Here is a 23,946-nt window from a genome sequence, read left to right as displayed (position 1 = left end):
GTCACATTTTTATTTATGTGGCCTTTAAGTCAGCCCTAAACAAATATTGAATGTATTGAAAGGATCTTGCGCCCAAAAAATCTGAAAATCACTGGTGTAGGGGAACAGCAATGTTTAGCAGAGATTCATTGCATATCTGTATATTGGGAATCCAATGCCACTGACAGGAGGGCCTTAGGACCATGACCAAGACAACGGCTTTAAGAACACAAGTCAAGAGTCTGCAAGTTGCATAAAAACCTGCATTAATTCCATCTAGTGGGACACAAAGGGTGTTGCATTACACTATAGGTACAAAATGTGTGACCCAAACTGAAACAGTTTAACAGCTTAAACTTAAAGAATGGCAGATAATTTAATTGACTCGCACATACTTGAGGCATTTGCTGAACATACCAATCTCAGCCTGCAAACTGTTCACATAAAATGCACAAAAAAATCCCAATACCTACCATACCCACTCTGGAATATGTACAGATCTTCAGCTCATAGTCACAATCTATGTCAAAGCAATGCTACCTCTAAAAATAAATATTGCATCTATTTATAAGCTGTTTAACATGAAACACAATGATAGTAACGACCTGCACGCTGACCAGTCACTGCTTTTGCAACCCAGGAGTCACTAGAAGAGAGGATTCTTACAGGATCAGATCAGGGCAGTTACCTTATGTCTGCAGGATGTACAGCTGTATGTATGAGAATGGTAATACTGCCATGTGGGCTGCTTTATTGTAAGGAAACTGAAGCTACTCCAAGATAAATATCCGTGGTCCAGGTCCCTGCAAGTCTTTGCTATTTTACTTCTATCTCTAGGGATTCAAACAATATTCTGTTCAAGTTCTTAATACCAACAAAGAGAGCTGTACTGCAGGCAAACAAAGTTATAAAAGATCTAGTTATGTGTGTACCAAGAATGGCAGATATTTACTGTATAGAGAATTGCTGCTGGAACATATGCAGTCACTGGGGTATAGATAAAAAGAGTGCTGAGATTGTTGGGCAATAAAATGAGAAAAGAGGCAACTGAATAAGACAAATTATTTAGAGAGGAAAGAGCAACAAGCAAAAAACTAGATGATCTCCTTAAAGTGGTAGTTCACCTTTAAATTAACTTTAATTATGACGTAGACAGTAATATTCTGAGCCAATTTGCAACTGGCCTTAATATTTTTTGTGGTTTATACATTTTTTCAACTTTTTTGTTCAGAAGCTCTCCAGTTAAGATTTTTTTCAGCTATCTGGTTGCTAGGGTCCAATTTACCCTAGTGACCAGACCAGTGGTTTGAATGAGAGACTATAAGATGAATAAGAGAGGGCCTGAATAGAAATACAAGGTAAAAAATATAAAAAGTAACAATGACAGTAAAACCGTAGCCTCACAGTGCAATTGGTTTTTTTTTGGCTGTCGGGGTCAGTGGCCCAGATTTATAGCTGGAAAGAGGCAGAAGAGGAGGACATATAAAAACTATACAAACTAAAAATGAAGACCAACTCAAAAGTGGCTAAAAATATGCTATTCTAACATACTAAAAGCAAAGTTAAAGGCGAACTATCCCAACGGCACATTCAGTTTCTTAATTAGGAAATCATTAGAAAGAATGATGTTAAATACCCATTGAATAGAAGGGCCATTAACAGAATGGGAAGAAAGTCAAGCAAAACAAAGAAGAACTCAAAAGGACCCAGTAAAACCCAGAGACAGCAGTAATTTGTAGGAAGCTCCTCAAAGGATTTGCTCTCCATTCATAAAGTTCATGCCAAGTTCACTATTGATAGAATTGCCCTGGTATCAGCAAGCACCACAATACTAAGGTACTTAAAACAATTTGCCAAAGATGCCAAAGACTTCATTGGTACAGTCATTATTTGCAACCACCTGTCTGTAGGGCTAGGTCAAGGAGCTTGTAACCCAAGGCAAGGTTGACAACCTGTCCCACCTTGCCATAAGCCTGAGCCTGATACAGTGTCTGACGTAGACCACCTGACATGGCACAGGCAAAGTGCTTATCTAATGATCACCCACTTAGACAGTATGGTGCTGACATGCTGAAATAAACATATTTTCTGGAAATGCATCCCTCCTTTTCTCAAAGTTGCACCACTGGCAAGTTCCTCTGCTGCTTACTCCTAGTTCCAGCCCTGCCTGTCTTTATAAGTATTATAAATTACAATAGCAAGTATTTTCTCTATTCTTAATGTTCTAAAAAGGATCCCATCGAAACCTGCATCACCTGTTCCTAAAGCAGTTCATTTTTAGGTCCAGAACTAAATAAATTGGAGGAGATTATTTTGGTCTTGCTAAAGTTCGAGTTCACCAATGACAATCAAAGGCTCTTGAGGGATGATGGGAGTTGTATGACTGCAACTTAAGTTATGAGGGTTGTTTTTTTTTTGTTTAACCTGGGGCCTCAGGCTTCCTACATGGCCCTGTCTTCCGTTTGATCTCTAATTCTAGACCTGGAAATGAATGAGACTAAAGATTAACTAAAATCAATAAGACTAAAAAACGTGGCCACCCAGAAAGGTTTCCAGCTTATCTCACCACTCAGCTCTACGCACCATTAGCTGCTCTTTCTATTTGTTAGGAAATGGGATTACCTACAACTATATGTTTCCGAGTTCTGCTTGCAATATACCACAGTGCTTTTATTTACTCAGAGAAGAACAACACAAAAACATAAAAAAGGGTGAGCTGAGCTCTCTGAATACTGGGCCCTGAAAGAAAAGGAGTCTCAATTACTGAAAATTTGACTCTGTTTTTATTAAATGTCAAACGATGGAAATCAACATATCAGACAATGTACACACAAAGCAGAGGATCTGTGACCCCTAAAAGAACTAGTCAGTGGTACCAGTAATCAATAGTTGCACCTCTGAAACAATTTATATGACATCCATAAAGATCAGATGATTTTTATTAACAAGTGAATTAATCTATAATCTATATAAAAAGTTATCTTTAAGCCTTCATTGCCCTAAAACTAATTGACCAAAAGTTGTTAGGGGCAAGCCATAAACTTCTTCTTCTAAAACTACAAAACCACCATTTTTAGCAGCTATGCTAGGAGATGTAGTACAACAACTTGGCACAATCTGAACACTCCAAGCATAAATAAAAACTGAAAAATGGTTGCAAAAAGCAAATGACAGATGAGTTTATTAACAGATCATTAAAAGTGATCACATTGTTTCTCAGTAGAGAACACAGAGAGCAGTCTGCGTACCTATTGTGCAATACGGGGTTCAGCTAATTGGCCAGGAAACCGCCTAAGCTGGGCAGCACTCTACCAAGTTCCTATGCCTGCACCCTCCCTGTGCTACTGTAACTGTACTGAACCTCAGGAATAGTTACAATCACTTCTTATCAGGCCCTCAATTATTGCTAATTCAAAAGATTAAGCACAAAGCTCTACAGGCTCCTGCATAGGGCCCCATGAGTTATTATTATTATTATTATCATTTATTTATAAAGCGCCAACATATTCCGCAGCACTGTACAATAAGTGGGTTCATACATTTGGACATACAGAGTAACATATAAAGCAATCAATAACCGATACAAGAGGTGAAGAGGGCCCTGCCCAAAAGAGCTTACAATCTGAACCAGTCATGCCAGCATTATAAGCAGTGTAGTACATACATTTTGGGGTTATTGCTGCAGTACTGGGGTCTGAGATGCAAAGCAAAAAAGAATAATGGCACAAATCACCTGGGTTCGAATTAGAGAAAAGAAACATACACACAAACTCACTACTTACTACCAACTTACTATTTGTTTTTTTACCTTTACAGTGGGGTTTTTACCTTTATTGATTTGGGCTGCCCAGAGCATGCAACCTGGCATTGATCCCCAACCAGTGGCTCGCGAGCACGTGTTGCTCACCAACCCATTTGATGTTGCTCCCAGTGGCCTCAAAGAAGGAGATTATTCTGAGTTTCTGACTTACAGGTAAGTTTTGGAGGCATAGAAACCAAGTGTACTGCCAAACAGAGTCTCCTGTAGGCTGTCAGTCTACACTGAGCTACCAAATAACCAATCACAGCCCTTACTGGTCAATCCTTAGGATCTTTTTTCATGCTTGCATTGCTCCCCAACTTTTTTTACATTTAAAAGTTGCTCACAGGTGAAAAAGTTTGGGGACCCCTGACTTATGGTATGTTTCAAACATTAAAAGAAATCATTGCTCTGACCCACTAAATACTGGGAATGTAAATGTTTCCATTGCAACCGTAATAGATTTGTTTCCATGCATGGCGGTAGTTTCCATGCATATGTACACTAGCATTTGCTTTGCACCAGAATTACCTCCCTCCCCTCCACTTTTCTAAATAATACCCTGTGCTTCTGAAGTACGAGGGATACGCTCGCTGCCACCGCATCATGCTGATAACCTTTTTGTACATTCAATATTTATACTCTGTAATGATAAGCCAAATGATATAGCTAGAGAAGGCTGCAAGAGTTTGCAAAGAGCTGAGTTTCCTTCCCTGGCACTCTCAGGGTTAAACCCTTAGCAGACTAAGGTAGCAAATATCTGCACTGTATATTTTACAGCAGACAAGAGACAATGTCATGAGCCTTACGTGGAATGGAAAGGGTCGCTGCTGTGTTCCACCAGGCACAAATAGAAGCCCCAGCTCCCTTCTGCTCCAAAGCAGGTAGTTAAATCCAAGGTAGTTCTGTCTCCCAGCCGGCTCTGCATTCAGACACCCAACTGTCAGTGCATGTCGGGGAAGGGAAAGGAGTGGGAGGGGGTACAAAGGTCCCTGTGATGTCAGTGAGCAGGGAGGGGCCAGGAATGCACTGCTCTCTCACACATGGAACAGTGCTAGTGCCCTACAAGCAAACATTACGCCTAGGAGACACAGGGATGGGCCATTCATTTGCTCGGATTTTTTCTCCCATTGTTGATTTGGGAACAGCCTGGGACGAGACTCTCAGTGACAATGCAGAACCTAGATACCCACAGGCTTGCCAGGCCTCTGGAAATGAGGGGGGCCTGGGCAACTTTAGGGGCTTAAGGAAGGATTCATAGCAACAAATTGACATTGTCTGCAGCACTTTACAGAGAATATGCATAATTCACATTAGTCCCTGCGCCCCTGAAGCTTACAAGCTCCCTATCTCATTCTTGCAACAGTAAAGCTGGGCATACATTGATTCACTAATTTGGTAAGGTCCCCAAATGAGCAGATCTTTCCCAGATGTGACCACCTTGAGGCCACCTTTAGGGTACATTTTCACCAAGAGCCACTAAACACGTCTGTATGTTTTAGGGGTGTGGGGGGAAAATAAAGTCATTCAAAAACAGTGGCTCATTTATCAATAATGGACAAATTTGCCCATGGGCAGTAACTTAGCTGCAGGTAGAACAATGAATGCAACAATGTGACTGGTCACCATGGAATACTGCCCCTGGGCAATTTTGCCCAGGGTTGATAAATGAGCCAGCGCTGAAAAGTAGAAGTGCCTAACACTGAGCCACTCTGGGCACTTACACAGTGTGTGCACTGCATGGCAAGGCATGGGTTAACTGATATCATGTCTCCCTCTGTGGCCGAGAGCATCAGTGAATACGGTAAAAATTGAGCAAGACTTATCTATTATTTATTATTATTATTTGTTGCATTCCTTGATGCTGTGGGAAACATTCGATCAGTTAACCCATACATTGCCACGCGGAAGAAAACATTTTTTAAAAAAAGCTGCACTGTGAATACATTTTACTACAATTGGTATAGTCAGTTCAGGATCTGTGATGTGTGAGGCCTGCAACATACTTTAGCATTGCTCAGAACCAGGCAGCATACTAAAATTTCACATCTTTATTATCTGCCATATGGGGAACCTAAATAATGTGGAAACAAATTTGCAAGTGGTTTTTAAGACATCTGTAAATGAAAGGGGCAGATAGGTTTCTATCCACAGTATATTACTCAGTACTAGTTATTTGCAATTGTAATCAATTAAAAATAAAGCTAAAACTACTGAACGTTTGATTCAATAAGAATATACATATGTAAATTGGAAAGTTGCTTTGAATCGTATTTTGTTTCATAATGGAAAGAAATGCTGGGGTGAATGCCCCCTTTATACTGAATAGGCATTTATTATTTTGCCCTAAAAGTGAAACCAAGTCACAATAGATATGTTTATAGTTTATGATGCCATAGCGTGATTAATATACTTTTACTGGGCCTTAATTGGAGATGTATTGCTGTGCAAAACAGTTTACACAAGAGGCCTGGATCATTACAGAACACAATTTAGATCATTTAACGACGATCTGCCGTCGTCACGAATATGCTCTGTTCAAGTCGCCTGTAGTACCATCCGCTAATTTCGCTTGAAACATTTCCCAGGCACAAGAGATATTTAACAGACTCAGTTAATGCATATGGGCAGTTTCTTACCCTGAATGTTATCGGCTGGGCAGATGGCAGCATTCAGCCAATGCCTGAGAACTGTTTCTGCATAGGGATACACAGAGAAAAAACAAGGCTGTTTATAAAGCAGTTTATTACAGAGGAGGACAAGGGCATGTGGGGAGCTCATTCTATCATTTTTCATTGTAATTTACAAATATTATACAGTATTTACAAATATTCTTTGAAATCCCATCAATCATCATCCCACATCAATCAAAAGAAATTCAAAGTGACACTGATTAAAATTAAGTTATATACAGCATAGAGATTGACCCTCAACTGGATTTTTGCATTACTGAACATTTAGGGTAATGTCCCAAGGAGAGATTAGTCGCCCATGATAAATCTCTGCTCTCCCTGAAATGCCTTTCCACTGGCAAACAAAGTGAAACCCTGGTGGAAAGGCCTATGCATCGTTTAGTTCTCGGAAGTCGCACAAAGTTGCCCCCAGGAGGAAACTTCACACAATTTTGGAAAAACAAAACAATGCATATGCCTCGCCACTGGCAATTCACTTTGTTGCCGAAGAAAAGACAGGGAGATAAGTCGCCTGTGGTAGCAGAGATTTAGCATGGGTGACTAATCTTCTCGTGGGGCATTAGCCTTAAGCTGGCCATACACGCGCCGATGATATAGTACGAAACCTCATTTCATACTATATTCGGTTTGGAGGCGACCAATATTGCAAAAGGCTGCGGGTATTGGTCGACTCGCTGATTGGGCGGGTTAAAAGATTTTGATGGGGCGCCATTGAAGGCACCTGAACAAAATCTACCTTCAGAGCGAAATCGGCAGAAGGAGGTAGAAATCCTATTGCTTTTACCTCCATATCTGACTTATCAGCCCTGAACGTCTGTGGAGGATGGGAACGTGTGTGGCCACCTTTAGGGTAAAAACCCAGGGAGTGAGTTAGTAGCCTGCAATAGATTTCTACTATCACTGACAACTCCGAAAAGGTTTTCCACTGAACAGTGCTGCGAAGAAACCTGCAAGGCTGACTTCTGCTACATTGTTTCAAAAGACAGAAGCAGCAGTGAAGAAAGGAGAAGACAAATGCAAATATATTTACACATAACTGTCATGTTTATCTCCCAGAACCCACAGTACAAATGTACACCATACAAGTAATTTGTAACTTTCCATTTGAGCGATAACACTGAACTCAATTTTTACAAGATGCCCGTGTTGCTTTTTCTTTTTAGGGTATCAGAGTAAAGGTGGCCATACATGGGCCGATTTCAGCTACCAATATAGGTCCTTTAGACCAATTCGCCAGCTTATCTGCCCGTTTATGGGCACTAACGACGGGCCTCCCCGACCAACATCTGGCCTAAAATCGGGCAGATCTCGATCAGGCAGGTTTGATTTTTCCATCGGATTGGGGGCCACATTGGCTCATTAAAGCGGTCCCCGAAGCAACGTTGCCTATGCCCGCCATGTAAATTAGATTGTTTTGCCCTAGGGCCAAACGAGCAGATTTTACAGTGTCACATATGACATTACATCTTTTGGTGCTGTGCATTTAGAGAATTGTTATTACTGGCCACAAACAAATGATAAGGGACGTGCATATCAGCTATGCAATGTTATAATGCAAATAACTGAAACCTGAGCAGAAAAATGTATAGAATTCCAGAGGCAAGATCTAAAGGTTGCCATTTACAGTTCCAGTAATTAACAGGCAGCTCAAGGACAGACAAACACCGAAACCTGATTATTTTCGTAAAACAGTTACAGTCATATGTCATAACAATGACAGGCTAGGCAATGTCACGGGATACAGTAACACTTCTCAAGCTGTTGTCTGGCCCCACTACTGCACTCAACAGTGGATCGGGTCTTAGTCTTAAGGGTGAGATTTAGGAAAAATGTTGTCCTACTAAATAATCCTAGGAGCCCAGCTTGAAACGAAAATGTACACTGGATATGAAGGGCCAAATCAAACTGTTGATCCTATTGACAGGCTGTCAGTAAAGCCTGACAGGGCTCTGGCCCGTGAGATTTGGCACATATTATGGTTTTTGTGCTCCATATCAAATCCAGATAAAAACTCACCCTATACCATCCAATATGCCTGTTCACAAAAGAGTTTTGCTCTGTGTTGCAGTTTTGCTGGTCTGTATGTATAACTGAGGGAACAGAATATTACAGTACAAACCCTAAGAGACTTTTTCCTCATCTCTATTGAGGGAAGAGGCCAAAGCACATGTAAATCAGCCAGATTTCTATTAAAGAGAAAGAACCATCTTTGGCATCTGACCACTCCTTTATGCTCAAGGCAAGGTTATTGTAACATTAAAGCATTGCTCTAACAGTCACTTGTATTTTGCAAATCTCACTCCAATTTACCTTAAGGCTCCCCACCCCCTGGGAGCGGGCAGAGATTTGGAAATGATGTGCTGACGTCATGAGAGACAAGCAAGGCTAACCAGACGGGTAGACTGAAGAGACAGAAGGAAATGTGGCACAATATAGTCTATATACTCTCTATAAAGAGGCTGGAGATAAGACAGAAGGAAATGGGAGAAGGGTCATACAACATTCACTATCTACTGCAGAATAAACATATGAAATACCCTGTAGGTTCCAAATATGATGATGTTAGAATGAAAGCTGGCCACATGGTTGTGCCTCCTTCCTTTCTCTCACAAACCAGCCTTTCCATCACACTTTATGGCTAACGTTATTTATACAAGTATGGGAACTGTGGTTATTCAGAATTCTTGGGATGTGGGGTTTTACTGGAAACAGGGTCTTTCCATAATTTGGCCCTCCATTTAAGTCTACTAAAAAATAATTTAAACATTAAACCCAACAGAACTCTTTTACCTCTGATAAGGATTAATTGTATCATACTTGGGCTCAAGTAAAAGGTACTGTTTTATTATTAGAGAGAAAAAGAAAATCACTTTTAAAAATCTGAATTATTTTATTGGACACGGCCTTCCTTTATTTCAGAATTTTTTGGATAATGGGTTTCCAGATAACAGATCTCACACCTTTATTACATTATTGAACCAGTCAGAATGCAGAAAACCCACCTTTAAGGCTAGTGGCACATGGGGTGGATTCTAGGCCTGCGGACAGGCACAGAGCTAGAATCCCACCCCTACTCTTGAAAATCTGATAGTAATGGCTCCACCTGGAGTCACTGCTTGGCTCAGGCGCATATGTGAGCAGTTTTGCACCCAGGCACCCAGGCCGAAGCAATGCTTCTGAGTGCAGGAACAACTTTCAGGTCTTCAGGTATAAAGCGTCTTTTCAGCCTGCGCTTATCTACAGGCTGTCTATCCGCTCTGTGTAGCACTAGCTTTATATCACTGCAGGATTTTGGTCCCTAAAGACAATGACGTGTTTTTTTTTGTCACCCACCATTGTGGGTGATGAGAACCAGAGCAGGCAAAACACTCAAGTTGAATAGTATGAAGGCATTTTTGCTTGTTGCACATTGCAAAGTTTTACCTGTGGCGATTCTCAACATCCGCAATGGTGTGAATTTTTTGGCTCTTTAATCGCCATGACAATACACAGAGACGAACGCCACGTGTGTCATTGCCTTTAATAAAATTTATGCAGAACAGAGATTGAGATAAGAAAGTATCTATAGGCAAAGGAAATAACCTCACTGCATGTTTTAAATTATGCAGTAAAACTAAGGCATGATAGCTGTACATTAAGGCTACTGATATAGGGATTATAATTCTAATTCTGTTGTTATTAATTCAAGCTGAATTTATCTCTCTGAACAAACTCAGCCACCATCTAGAAAACAAAGACAGATCTTATCAGTGATGGGTTTCCCAGATGCCAGGATTTTGGTATTCAGATTAAATACAGCCCTGCTGTTAAAAACTTTAGGAAGATGGCACACGGGGCTACTTAGAGCAATTTAGTAGCTCAAAAACATGGAGCCAAAGCACCGAAAGCAGCGCCGAGTAAGGATCAGACTGGGCCAGCGGGACATCAAGAGAAAAGCCAGTGGGCCCCAGGCCCACTCCCCTGCCTGTGTCGAAGTTAGAAGGCAGAACTTATGTACACACTCACGAGGGGACACTAGTGGCGTGTGTGTACACTCGTGGAGGAGGGGTGGTGGCAGGTGCATACATCAGGAGGGAGCCGTGGAGAAAATGAGGGGGGGTACTTCATGTCGAAACTCCGGTAGCCACTGCTGCCACAGTCCGACGCTGGTCCCAATGGACTTTAATGTAAAATAGCAGACAAGTGCTCAGGTGGCAGCATAACTAGATGCTGCTGGGCCCCACAGCAAATTCAAGTTTAGGAAAACATTCGTAAGGTTGCCTATTGTACAAGATATATTGAAATTGTTTATTAATTAGGGTCTCGCTGCTCATGTTAACACTAGTCAAATTATCACAACCTGAAAAACTGCTGCTTCAGTCAATTTGGCACAGCATTTTCGAGATACCAGAACAAAAAGAGCTTAAAGCTCTTACAGCTATGTATATCAATTGTAAGCATCAAGTATACATGGTATGCAAAACGAATTTACATTTTTCAGATATAGTGCATTAAAATAAAAATAAAGCATTTAGTTTGGAGCTGGAAACCATACAGCAAGACAGGTTCATGTTTGTGAGAGCCTGTGCCACAGGAACTGTACCCAAGTAATAATCTGTTGGTGGAAAGAAAATAAGTGATGCTATCTAAACGCCTGCCACCCAAAGGCAGACACTGAGGAATGAAGGAGGATAGCATGGCCTATGCCACTCCTGTATCCACACCCCAGAGACAATAGATAGAATGTGCTACAGGTGGGAGGAGGCAAGAAAAACTGTCTTTTTTACCCCCACTTCCAAAAAAGGGCAGAAAATGCACAGCACATGCAAACGTTCACCACCCTTTGGCAGGGTGCCATGAGAAGGAGGTGTCGTCAGAGGCAGGTAGGGTGTGTTCTGCGTGTAAAGCAAAGGAGCTGAAATACTTGGACAATGAGAGAGACAATCTCCTGGGGTGGGGCCGCTTGGTAGCAAGTGTCTGCCAGGATCAGTCACACCTTGTACACTGCAAAATTCTGGAATTCAAAGGTTGTTCCCAGGGGCTGGAAACCCACTGACAAGGCAAGGGTTGAAAGAGTTAATATAGTAACATTACATAATTATTGTCTCACAACGTGGCTGGAACATAGGATAAAGACATGTAAAATATACCTGCACATCATCAATATAGCCATTATTTATGTTTATAATCTCTGGTTCTGGGTGATTTCCCTGATTTACAGAAGTTTAGAGGCAAAGTATATATCAACACTGACACAAATACAGTACAGGTATGGGATCCCTTATCCGGAAAACCGTTATCCAGAAAGCTCAGAATTACAGAAAGTCTGTCTCCCATAGACTCCATTTTAATCAAATAATTCAGAATTTTAAAACTGATTTCCTTTTTCTCTGTAATAATAAAACAGTACCTTGTAATTGATCCCAACTAAGATATAAATAATCATTATTGGATGCAAAACAATCCTATTGGGTTAAATAAATGTTTTATTGATATTTTAGTAGACTTAAGGTATGGAAATCCAAATTACAGAAATACCCCTTATCCGGAATACCCTTGGTCCTGAGCATTCTGGTTAACAGGTCCTATACCTGTACTATAATTCAAACTATGTAACTATATTTGTAAGTGCCTTGTGCAAACCACATGGAATCTATTGCAGGGAAAGATTAGCTCTGGGTCATTAGCAGAGCTTGGTATAGGACTATTTGTGTAAAATGCTTGGCTAATGATTTTAACATGGCAGTTATGTGTGGCCCTGGCTACAGTTTGAACAAATTTCTAGGGTTTTTGGGGTCTTGTTTTATGTGTTATTACAGTTATGTTAAACAAGGTGAAATAGCCCTTTAAAGGAGGAGAAAAGGTAAAAACTATGTAAACTTTATCAGAAAGGTCTATGTAAAAACAAATATAAGCACTCACAGAAAAGCTTTTATCCTCTATCAAAATATGTTTTTTCTAAACATATTCTTAGGTATCAGACTTCCTCTCTCAGAAAAATCCTTCATTCCTGTGGCCAGCGTCTGTACAGCTCTCTCCTCTCTCCTGCTCCCCCCTCCCATAGGAATGCTAAGAACTCCCTCGCCCTCCCTTAGGAATGTGTGATTTGCACTACAAGGGCTAGACTGCAAACAGGAAGCTATTTAATATGGCAGCTGCTGTCTTAAGCAAACGGAGAAAGCTTCTAGGGCTCTTTACTCAGGTATGGCAATGCTTTCTGCAGAATAAATATATTGTTCTAGGTGGCACTAATGTGGCAAATCTATTGGCAGTAAAATGCCAAAATTACTTTCCTTCTCCTTTAAGCTGCAAGTCTTAGTTCCCAGGAGACCTGTTTAGCTTATTAGTTACAATTGTATCTAAGTGCAAGTGTAGCTTGCTAACTTTTCTGGGCTCTCTGCCGAAAGCTACTTTTTTAATTAAGTTTGGGAAACATTGTATCTTTTTAATCATTCAGGTTCAGTGCAGGAGATCAAAGGGAAATTAGGGACTTTTCAGAAAGAATCAAGGACTGTCGGCTTAGCTGTCAAAATCGGGACTGTCCCACGAAAATTAGGACAGTTTTAAAGGAATGGACCATATAAAGGTGCAGGACCTCTATGATGGAAGCCACAAAAGTGGCTAGGATGTGAGACCCTTGTTATTGAGAGCTGCAGGAAATCAGAAAAGTTCTAAATAACACAGTGACTCGGGGCCTTCGTTTTAGCAATTGTTCATGCAATGAAAATAGGGCCAGTCTGATTAATGTTACTAGGACTGGAGATTAAAATAACTACTACCCAACATGGGCCACTATGCTGTGTGACATTTAGGGAGTGTCTATGGTGCTTTGCAGTTATATACAGCAATATATGGTCAATGGCAGGAATGCCATTCTCCTGTCAGTGCTCAAAGGGGGCAGGTTTCAGCCGGAAAATGCAAGGGCAGTTGGAGGTACAGTAGTGATGTATGGGCCTGAAAGGTCTTACCTGCAGGTCAGGCTGGTTTGGGTCGGCATCAACACTACTTTTGAGAGCGGGTTCGGGCTGAACTTTACATGTGCCCACCCTGCCCGCAACCTTACTATGCCCTGCTTCCGCCTATGTGCCCCACCCCTTTTGTGATGCCAACGACAGGTGAACATGGGTCTATAAATGCCGAGGCTTGGCGGGTTAGGATCAGGCAAAGGTAAGAAGTGGGTGAGTTAAGGTCAGGTGCGGCTCAACTTTTTGCTGACAGAGTAGAATAATAGATATTATTAAGTAACAAGGCAACTGCAGAAATATCTATGACAGAGCAGTTAGCAATGAAAACATAAATTAAAATAGAAAATAGTAAAGTCAGCAATACAAAAGGCCTGGGACAGGAGCAGCCATCCAATCTCTGAAATCACCTTAGGGAAGATGTAGTGTGTCAGGTTTAATTTCCGCTCGGCTATCAGGCAGGTAGCACACAAACTGTCATGCAATGAACAGAACGGATTCAATCGAGGGACACACCTTTTCTTGTTGATTATAAAGATTCACTCATTGCCTTTTTTACAAGCAATAGCTAACTGTAAATTCTGCTCCATAGGTATCAAATACCTAACAGATATTTCTAAAGTGACTCATAAAGGAGGTTTGAATATGCAGATAATAGTAAATGTGGGCATTCTGTTTCCCAGGGGACCATCATTGCTAAAATACAAAAATACAATAAAATTAAATGTTCTCAGATCAAGAGAAAACTTATATTATGTACATTATATCCATTGTAGGCTCAGTGGGGTTCATGGTGGCATATTTACTAAAGATCAAGTTTGTTTTTACTACAAAAGTCTTTTTCCCCCATCTCCTTATGCCTCCTTTTATTAATATGAATGGAAGCCACCTTTCACTGCATGCAACAAGCAGTTTTCTCGGCCTAAAATGCATGTGTGTGAATTTTTAGGATGAAAACCGACTGTCGGTTACAGCGAAGAGCAGTTTCGTTCAATCAAATGACGAGGTACTAAACAGTGTTTTGCTCTTCCCACCAACTGAAATGCACTGGAAGAGAAACACTGTGTAAAATTACCCTTACAGACTGATAGCTTGATTTCAAATATTGTTTTTCTCCCTGCAAACAGACAGTCTAAGGCTAACAGCACACAAAACCTTTTCTCTGTCAACGTATTTCAGCTTCCCAAAATCAGATCTGCTGCCTCCCATTCACTTGCATGGTTTATTTTTTGACAGGTACAGCTAGAGTGCATTTTTAGGATGAATGGGAGACAGCAGGGTGATTTGGAACATACCGTATCTCTGCCAGCAGAGAAAATGCCCAGTGTGCCATTACACTTACTCTTGCAAGGCTACTGAAAATGGCAGCATGGCATTCCCTAGGCTCACTGCATATGGCACTGCTCTTACTGAGCTGCCTAAAAACACAACATGGGTATAAAATCATCTTGAAACCATTATTTTGGTTAGAGTGCAGTAGGAAGGTAACCTTTGTTCTATTTACCATTGCAAAGTTCAGCTTTAAATTGTAGCTTTACAAGTAAGGCCATAAAACAATATATCTAACTGCATGGCTTTTAGCTTCAAAATAGCAGATAAATGTAAGAATAAATGGCCTTTAGAATGTTTCCTGGTTGGTATTCTGACATGCATTTTCTTTATCAGAAAAATCTTCAGAATTTTCCATTATGTACAGCATTCATAAAGAATGGCCTATCATTTATAAGCCTTCAATTATATAGTTACATCTGGGGACAGACTATTATACATTTATTAAGTATGGTCTATCTTCTACAGTATATATCTCCCTTATTAAGTATGGTTTATCTTCTATACGGTATATCTCCCTTTAATTATACAGTTACATGTGAGGACATAGACTATTATAGACTATTATGGTTTATAAAGTATCATATCTTCTACATGTTATACCTTCTTCATCAATCCCAAATGGTTTCTATGTTAATTGGCTTAGTAAAATGTTGTCGGCATCAGGGGAGTAACTACAGAAAAAGCAACCCCCTGCACCTGCAGGAGGGCCCAGTAAAGCCCTAAATAATGAGCAATTTCAATATATATTGGGAGAACAGGTAAACTTATCAAGGTTTGGAGCCTTAAATTGAATTTTCTGCAGCATTCAGTAACATCTTGTTATGCCACTGGTCTGCACGCAATTATTTCAATGTTTGATTCTTGTGTTCTTGTGTCCACTCAGGCTGTAACGTGTGAAGGGTGCAAAAACACAAATAATCTTAGCCACTGGCATATGTGGTGGGCTTACTATGCCCAATTACCAAAAGTCTCTCATTTGACACGCCTAGATGAACAGCAAGCATGCAACAAAGCCAAAGTCCATTACAAATGCCTGGGGCGGTTGCGGAGCTGTACTTTGCCATCATATCACTGGTGTGCATTTCTCTGTTTTGTATATGTTCTCCTGTAAAAATTCTTTGGCTGTTGGAGAAGCAGATTAGATATCCCTGGCATATATGTATATCAGCATGACAGCAATTTATATTTTAAAGCTGCAATGTGTAGTCTAATATAAATACTGTAATTTAAAAAGGGAAGAAGCTTTACAAAAAGCATGCTGATTTAATTAATAGTCCCATTCCCTTTGGCTCGGGTTGTCACTGGGCTTTAACCCATCCTTGCATATCGCTTCGCTCCCCCCCCCCCCCCCCCCCCCCCCCAGACAGCACACACTGATAATACTGGAATTTCTACAGGGTACATAAAAAAACAGAAGATGTAATGGCAATGTATAGAGTGTATAGGAGGCAACCTGCCTCACAATGATAATACTGTTATTATTAGTACACTGTATTTTTATAACCCCCAAGATTTTGTGCAGAAGTGCATAGTGCTATATATGGGGGGTGTAAGGATGACAAACCATAGTCTTCTGTACCTTTCTTATCTGTCAGCATTTCCTTGTCAGGGATTGCTAAAAGCTATGATTGCTGTGCTAAATTTCTGTAATGAGTAAGTTAATGGGAAGAGCTAGGTTTTCAGGCTCTAGTTTGGTCAGTATTAAGACCACAAGGAGAACAGGACTTCATATCATTGCTGGTATCGGTTAGAGCCATTAACGTTAAAAAGATAAATGTTTTCTGTCCTTTATAAACCCTGCCAAGGGAACGGCATAGGATCTGAACTATAATTTGCTTTTTCATACATGGGGAGGTAATACCCATGTCACCTTGCGTTCTGCTACACAGAATGGTCTTCTGTAAAGCCCCTTCCAACCCACCTTGAGAACTACAGGGCTTTTTCCAACACTGGTGCTTTAGAAATGGGCCCAGACTTTGGCCAGCCACAAATAACACGTGGATTTCAAAGACACTGTTCAGCCACAAATAACCTAAACTATACGAAGGTCAGCTGCTTTTGTTATTTACTTAGTTATGTGCCAATGCACAAGTCAGGGCAGAACAACTTCTACACCAAACAAGACCCTTCAGAAGACATGCATTCCCAGAAATCTGGCAGTGTGTTTGTTACTGACCAAAGTTACCAACAGTGGCCATCTTAATTGTAATCCATGGCTGTGCAAGCGTAGACCCTCCGGCACATTTGGCTCTCCGAGTGATTTTGTATGCAATATCATGACCCTTACGAGATAGCTGCATTTACTATTAAGCTGGCCATACACGCACCGATAATATTGTACGAAACCTCATTTCGTACGATATTCGGTGTTTGTATGGCAACTCGGCGAGTCGACCGATATCGCAGGAGGCTGCTGATATCGGCCGTCTCGCCAATCGGGCGGTTTAAAGATTTTGAATGGGCGCCATAGAAGGCGCCTGAGCAAAATCTGCAGTCAGGGCTGAATTGGCAGAAGGAGGTAGAAATCCTATTGTTTCTACCTCCTTATCTGCCGTTTCAGCCCTGAACGTTAATGGCAGATTTAACGATCGCAAATCGCCACATGTGTGGCCACCTTTACTCTGTTTAACTCCTGTATGTCTCTAACACTGATGTGCGTAGATGGTGAAGACAATATGGCCCTATCCTAGTGAGTAAATTGAACAGTGGGTAACCCCTTTGATATAGACAGCGACAGAGTTGATTACTCTCAATGTTTTAATGACCAGTGTCATTAATGAGTAGTCATAGCTAGCTAGTTATACATATTCCCAATTTCAGCTTCCAGCTAACCTGCTGATTGGAGCATTTTCACATTTCTTACAAAGAACAATCCGGACTAAACTTAGACCAAGTGACCTCCATGGGATAAGACGCCCAAACAACTGTTGCCCTCAAACCCTGGAAACTGTTCCTAGCTGGAGCGGCCTTTATTTACCTTTCAGTTATGCTGCCACAGAGACACAATAACACACAAGTGATTGTGTTGCTATTCACTAAGTAATCATTAAGGGCAGGCTGGTTAATGACATAGCTTTCAGCACATCTCTTGTTTCGCCTCCCACCTGTCAGTTTGTTAAACATACTCCAGGGTAAATGCAACCCAACCTGAGCTCCTCACATGGAAATAGCACCAAGGTCAGTAAAAGTTGTTCTAACATACAGATTCCTCTCATAATTCACATTAATATCATTGGCCTTTATTATGTAACACCAGAGTTGGCATAATAGAGAATATAAGACACAGCACAGCTGATGTAAATAACGCAAAATAAGGCAATGGTCACATGGCATATATATATTACCTACATGCTAAGATTTTAGCTGGGAGTGGCTAACTGCATGCTGTGACAAAGTAGTCAAGGAGCCTATTGGCTGGCTGAATTATCACACACTGACCTTACAATATAGTAATTTCACAAATTCTGGTTCTCTAGGTTTCATCAACATAGTAAAGCACCCTATGTGACTTGTACCAAAGATATTTAGTTATGCTATTTATTTTGAACCAATAAGTAGTCATGAATAACTGAATATAACTGGGTCCAGGTAATCTAATTATCTACCTTGCAAGGACCAAACATGGAGTACCTTTAGCTTCCCTGTTCGCCCTGTTTAGCTCAAGAACTGACAAAAAACATAGATGTTACATGATTAAAAAATTAGGCAATAGGTATATCAGCACAAGCCCATTTAAATGCACTCATACTGAAAAATACTGCCACTTTAAGAAAAATGTCTTAGAAGCCCTGTGGAGATGGCAACAGTGTCCTGTCTTCTATATTTAGGGGGGCCCACTAGCCTTTTTAGGTCCCAGGGCTCAGCAACTGTCACTCCCTCCAAACAGATGCAACTGCGCATGTGCTTTGTCACAAATTGGGCACAGTTTAGCCAAATATGTTCTAAGCCTGACTGGCATATATTCTGATGTTTGGCGTGCAAGTGACTTGCGTGTCCTATTTTATAATCAGTAGGTGCAGCGGTGCTCAATTCAGAATGGACGGCAGTAAGTACAGAGCAGTGCTGAGCGTATCTATACAGAAGTGGACAATATCGGACTATCAACGACAGCAGGGATACAACCAGTCGGGGTGATGACAACATAGGCTCATCAAGATTTTTAAACCTGTCCAATCAATATTTGCCAGATTTTCAGACAGATATGGGTAGGTGGGTCAGATTGCCTCATACACAGCAGATGAACTGCCGACTGAAGAAGATGATTATTGCCCCTGTATGGCTGCCTGTCTAAAATATGATCAAAATCTCCTGTGTAGTGTAGCCCTTATACCCTGTGCCTATCTTTACTTCCCTTTTCACAAATACCACTATCCAACTACTATCTCTATTGTCTTGTTTTCTATTCAACTTATGTTGAATTAAAATCAGTAAAAAATGTTCCAAAAAGATGTATTGCGAAATAGGAGGGCTTATCCCAAAGGAAGACACACCAAGCATCTACAGCAGTAAACCTGAAACTTCCAGTTGGTCACTTGTTCTGATTATAAGCAGAGAATTTTCCCAGTGATAGGATTGTTCATTTGTTCCATGGAAACTGGATAAGACCTGGCGTGATGAGATAATGTAGACAGGAGATGTAGTTTGGGAGCTTCACCCATCTGTGTATGTTGTAGAGTTGGGGAAACTGTGAGATTGGATTTACTATATATAGGGATAAGTGACTTGAGAAAGGGGTTGCCCTTGCCAAGGGTGCAAGTACAGGTATGGGACCTTTTATCCAGAATTCTTGGGACCTTAGATAATATGTAGAAGGAGCCTTTCAGTCTGCATAAAAATCATTGAATCATTAATTAAACCCAATAACACTGCCTGAGAAAAGGAGCTGGAACTGGTGCACCAGCAACACCAAAAATAATCATGCAAAAGCTGATTTTCAACAGTCTATTTGGAATTTTGACTTTGTAACAGAGTTTTTTCATATATGTGTCTTCTTATTCTACCTTTTTCTTATCTTTCATAAGTGACAATATATGTGTGTTACAATACAAATGTGCTTGCAGAGAAACACAACAATTACAATACACCCTACTAAACAACAGCATTTACAGATGTGGGCCTAATGTATTCCAAACAATGGGAAATCAATATTTAACAGGTAACTGCCCTTTTAATGAAATAACAATATTGACAGTATCAAAATGAAAAACCAATGCTTGATAGTAGTAGCATGTTGTTTTTAAGATTATCTGCCCACTTAATTAACCAACAATACTGACACTAATAAAACATCATTCATTACAAAAGATTACATTTGTAAATCAAACCGCCTCTGCTCTTTTTAGTCCCGCCCCACACTGATCTGCTCACATATAGTCATGGTTGGCGTGGCTTACAGACATCATATAATAAAAACATTCTGATTGTTCTTGTTAACATAAAATAAGCACTAGCACACAGGAAGTATTTACCGTTTACTTTCCTAGGGCAAAAATATGCCTGAGAGAGTGAATACTGATTAAAAGCCAATATTTGTGTAATGAAGTAATACATGTTTGTGGGTGTAGTGTTCCTAACCTTAGTTGCATTCATTACAATGAATAAGCTGATTAAACCAGTACACCTCCCAGCTTACACAGAACCTGAGCTGCACTAGGGTTTCTTCTATCCACCATTTGTGCTGATCAGGTTGTGATCTTTTACAGTAGAATAGCTCAGTGCCTTAAAAGGTAATAAACTGTTTATTGTTTACAGCTTATTATATAAATTATAGTAGTGTTACTGTAGCAAACACACCAGTTTTACCAGTGCAGGGCAACAGTGCATTATATATTTATTACTTGAAAGCTCTTTCATTTTTTGGTGTTACCTTTAAGAGCAAACTGTTAAATCTCAGCCATAGATTATGGAGAAACAGCGGCCTCTGGTGGCTAAATTACCATGAAAAATAGCAGTATGCTTTTGAAAAGTATTTCTCAGAACACCCCTGTTACACTTGACAGCATGTTTTGCTGCTGCTGTTACTTTAAAATTCACAAGTGGTCAATATAATGTTCCTTTACAACAGCGGTTCTAAACCTGTGGGTGGGGACCCCTTTGGGGGTCGAACGACCCTTTCACAGGGGTCACCTAAGACCATCGGAAAACACATATTTCCAATGGTTTTAGGAATAATTTTATGGTTGGGGGTCACCACAACATGAGGAACTGTATTAAAGGGTCGCGGCATTTGCTGCTTTACGATATAACAATTGTCACTGAGATAAGAGGCACATTAGAGATCAGCACAATTCATGTCAGACCGGATTAGACGCCTGTGGCAAATCTTCTCTATTGCGGGCTACAAATCTCCTCCAAATTCCTTCCCAGCAGCAATAATGTAAATCGCCGCTGGGAAAACATATGTCTCGCTTGGACTTTCCAAAGTCGCCTAAAGCCGTCTAGTGAGGAAACTTCGTGTGACTTCAAAAAGCCGAAGGGAGGCGTATGTTTGCAGGTCCAGGTGTACCTGCCTGAACCAACAGCCATGAAAGCCATTTAAACATAATTACAAAATGGGAAACCAAAATAATAAACCAACAAATTCTTCTTTTATAGAGATTGTGTAACTAAAAGAGGGGGGATGTTTCAGTCAAAGGGCATAGCAGATAAAAGGTCTTTGTGCAGACCCCTGGCCAAATGCCACTTTTGGCCATTTATGAAAACAGTCCTGCATTTGCACTCTACCTGGAAACCACATTCTGCCCCACGCAGACTACTGACAACTTTTACTGCAACCCAATGACCAAACCTACATCCTCTCAATACCAGCAATTTTTCCAGGTACCACTGCAGGACACTAATACTCATCCACCAACCAGAACCATTAACTCAAACTCTTATCTAGCCTATTTAAAAAGACCTAAAAAAAATAATCCCACCTGAATCTGTCTGCAATATGCCTCAAAAAATAAAAAATCTTCAATAATTTTTAACTGTAATATACTAAGATAGAATGTAGATTGTAAGCTCTACTGGGCAAGTACAGATGCGAATGACTGAGCACTCTCTTTATAGGAACCAAAAGTGCACACACACACACACCTGGCCTTTCAAAAATAAGTAACTCTGTGTTAATAGAGTACAGGGAAACAGCACCCCACTAAAAAGACTTGCAAGGAACCCTGTGTTTAATTGTGCATAGTCAAACAAAACAATGTTTTGGGGTGGGCCCCTTTTTCAGGTGACATGGTAAAGGGGCCTGTCCCCCAAACCATTGATTTGTTTGGCTATGCACAATTAAACAAAGGAGTTATCCTCTTTTATACCTGTGTGTTGGAGTGTTCCTTGTGCTCTCTTTATAGCCCTGTGTAATATGACCCCCATATAAATAAAGTATAATCCCTTTTGCTTGCAACAGTTAACTGATGTTGGGGGAAGAAGCAAACAGGAGAGTGTGAATGGGAGAAAAGAGCAAGCGGCTCCAAGAGAAACACAGTTAATTGAAGCGTGTCTTACCCCTCAGACACCGCACAGAGCAATGCCTTTTTCTTTGGAAAGAACAAAGCTTAAACACCCTGCCCCAGAATGATTTGGGCTATTTTCAGCAGTAAAATGCCACAAGAATGTAAGAGATTTCCCACAACTCCTCAGCTCACCCTGTGTGTGCAGCGCTACAGCTACAAGGACAGGGCTAAAGCATTCTTGGCTGCACATAAAGCCTAAGTGAGCCCATTTACCCTCTGTATCTCCCCAGCTGAACCGCCGAGCCAAGCCTTAGGGTAGATGCATTGGATATGTTGGTGCCCTCTGTTCTTAGGAGCTCTTTGTCTCAAATTAGCCAAAAACCCTCTGTTGCCTGCTGCGGAAAGGAAATGCAGGCTGTCCTAATTCCAAACAGCAGCGACAAGCACATGCAATAGCACATAAAGGTGACTGCCATAACTGATAATAGGGAGCCATTGCAGGCATTTGCCACCACCCCCAGGCTACTTTAATCTAGGGTTGCCACCTGGCCAGTAAAAATTATGCTTGACCCCAAAGTTATTTACAGGAAAGAAAGATAAATATACAGGAAGGCTGGTATTTTTGTATTTTTTTCCACAAAGGGATTCTGTCACAGGAAAAAAACGCATCAGTTAATAGACCTCCTCCAGCAGAATCCTGCATTTCAATCCATTTTTCAAAAGAGCAAACAGATTTTTTTTAAATTTACTTTGAAATTTGACATGGGGCCTGGCAAGTTTCCCAGGTGTCCTCAGTCATGTGACTTGTGCTTTGATAAACTTCAGTCACACTTTACTGCTGAGCTGCAAGTTGGAGTGGTATCACCCCCCTCCCTATCCCCCTAGCAGCCGATCAGCAGAACAATGGGAAGGTAGCAAGATAGCAGCTCCCTGACACCTGTATTGCTAAAAGTGGAGGAGTCCCAAGCCGGACTTGAGTGCTATTCTAGTATATATTACTGCCCCACCTAATGGCAGTAATATATACTAGAATAGCACTCAGTAGTGAAAATCCAAGTCCGGCTTGGGACTACTCCAGTTACATGGGAGTAGGAGAAACAATAGGTTAGCTGAAAGCAGTTCTAATGTGTAAAGCTCAGGCACAATGCACTGAGATGGCGCCTACACACCAATATTACAGCTAAAAAATACATTTATTGGTTCAAGAATAACATTTTATTGTACAGCACTGCAGAATATGTTAGCGCTTTATAAATAAATGTTAATAATAATAATAATAATAATAATAAATGAAAAATAAATTATTTGAAATCTGAACAATGTAATATAGTAAAAAAATATATATCACAAAATTCATGGCAATGCCTGAAATTGCCCTATCTCTATAGAAGGTTTCTAATACCATTTTTTATTTAGAATATATTAGATAGTAGATAATAGATAATATTAACGTTAAATCTTTTTACATTACCATGTTATATGATGATCCAAAAAATCGCAATGTTTCTCAGGGCTATACAAATAATGCTAACAGCAGTTAATGAGTTTCCTATGTTGCCATCTATGGTTTTTTTTTTTTTTGACAGCCCGTTTGGGCCCTATACTCACCCCCTTCCATTGCCCTCATATGTTTATTGCCATAATTTATGGGCCTTCTATGAAATCTGTCAGGTTATGCACTCTTCTGTCTCCGAGCAGGAACTTGCGAGTTGATTCTGTTAGAAAACGTCTCAAAGCAAATAATTCACATAAAAGCCAGA

The 23,946-nt window shown here is 40.5% G+C and overlaps 1 protein-coding gene across 6 annotated transcripts in view; it reads right to left on the bottom strand.

The window, feature by feature from the left end:
• LOC100493774 (myosin-10) overlaps positions 1-23,946 on the bottom strand; it is a 114,226-nt gene that overhangs the window by 79,945 nt on the left and 10,335 nt on the right. For 4 of the 6 annotated variants that reach the window (XM_012967417.3, XM_018095487.2, XM_031905588.1 and 1 more), the window contains exon 1: positions 4,588-4,744. The exons of 1 other annotated variant lie outside the window; for it this stretch is intronic. The gene's annotated coding sequence lies outside the window, so the exon portion shown is untranslated. Of the gene's footprint in view, positions 1-4,587; positions 4,745-6,417; positions 6,475-23,946 lie in introns of those variants that run through there. One more of the 6 variants, XM_012967418.2, reaches the window with a different exon arrangement.

Source organism: Xenopus tropicalis, chromosome 7 (genome assembly GCF_000004195.4).
Source record: "Xenopus tropicalis strain Nigerian chromosome 7, UCB_Xtro_10.0, whole genome shotgun sequence".
Taxonomy (NCBI): domain Eukaryota; kingdom Metazoa; phylum Chordata; class Amphibia; order Anura; family Pipidae; genus Xenopus; species Xenopus tropicalis.
The sequence above is the reverse complement of the archived record's forward strand: the minus strand, read 5'-3'. Positions and strand labels throughout refer to the sequence as shown.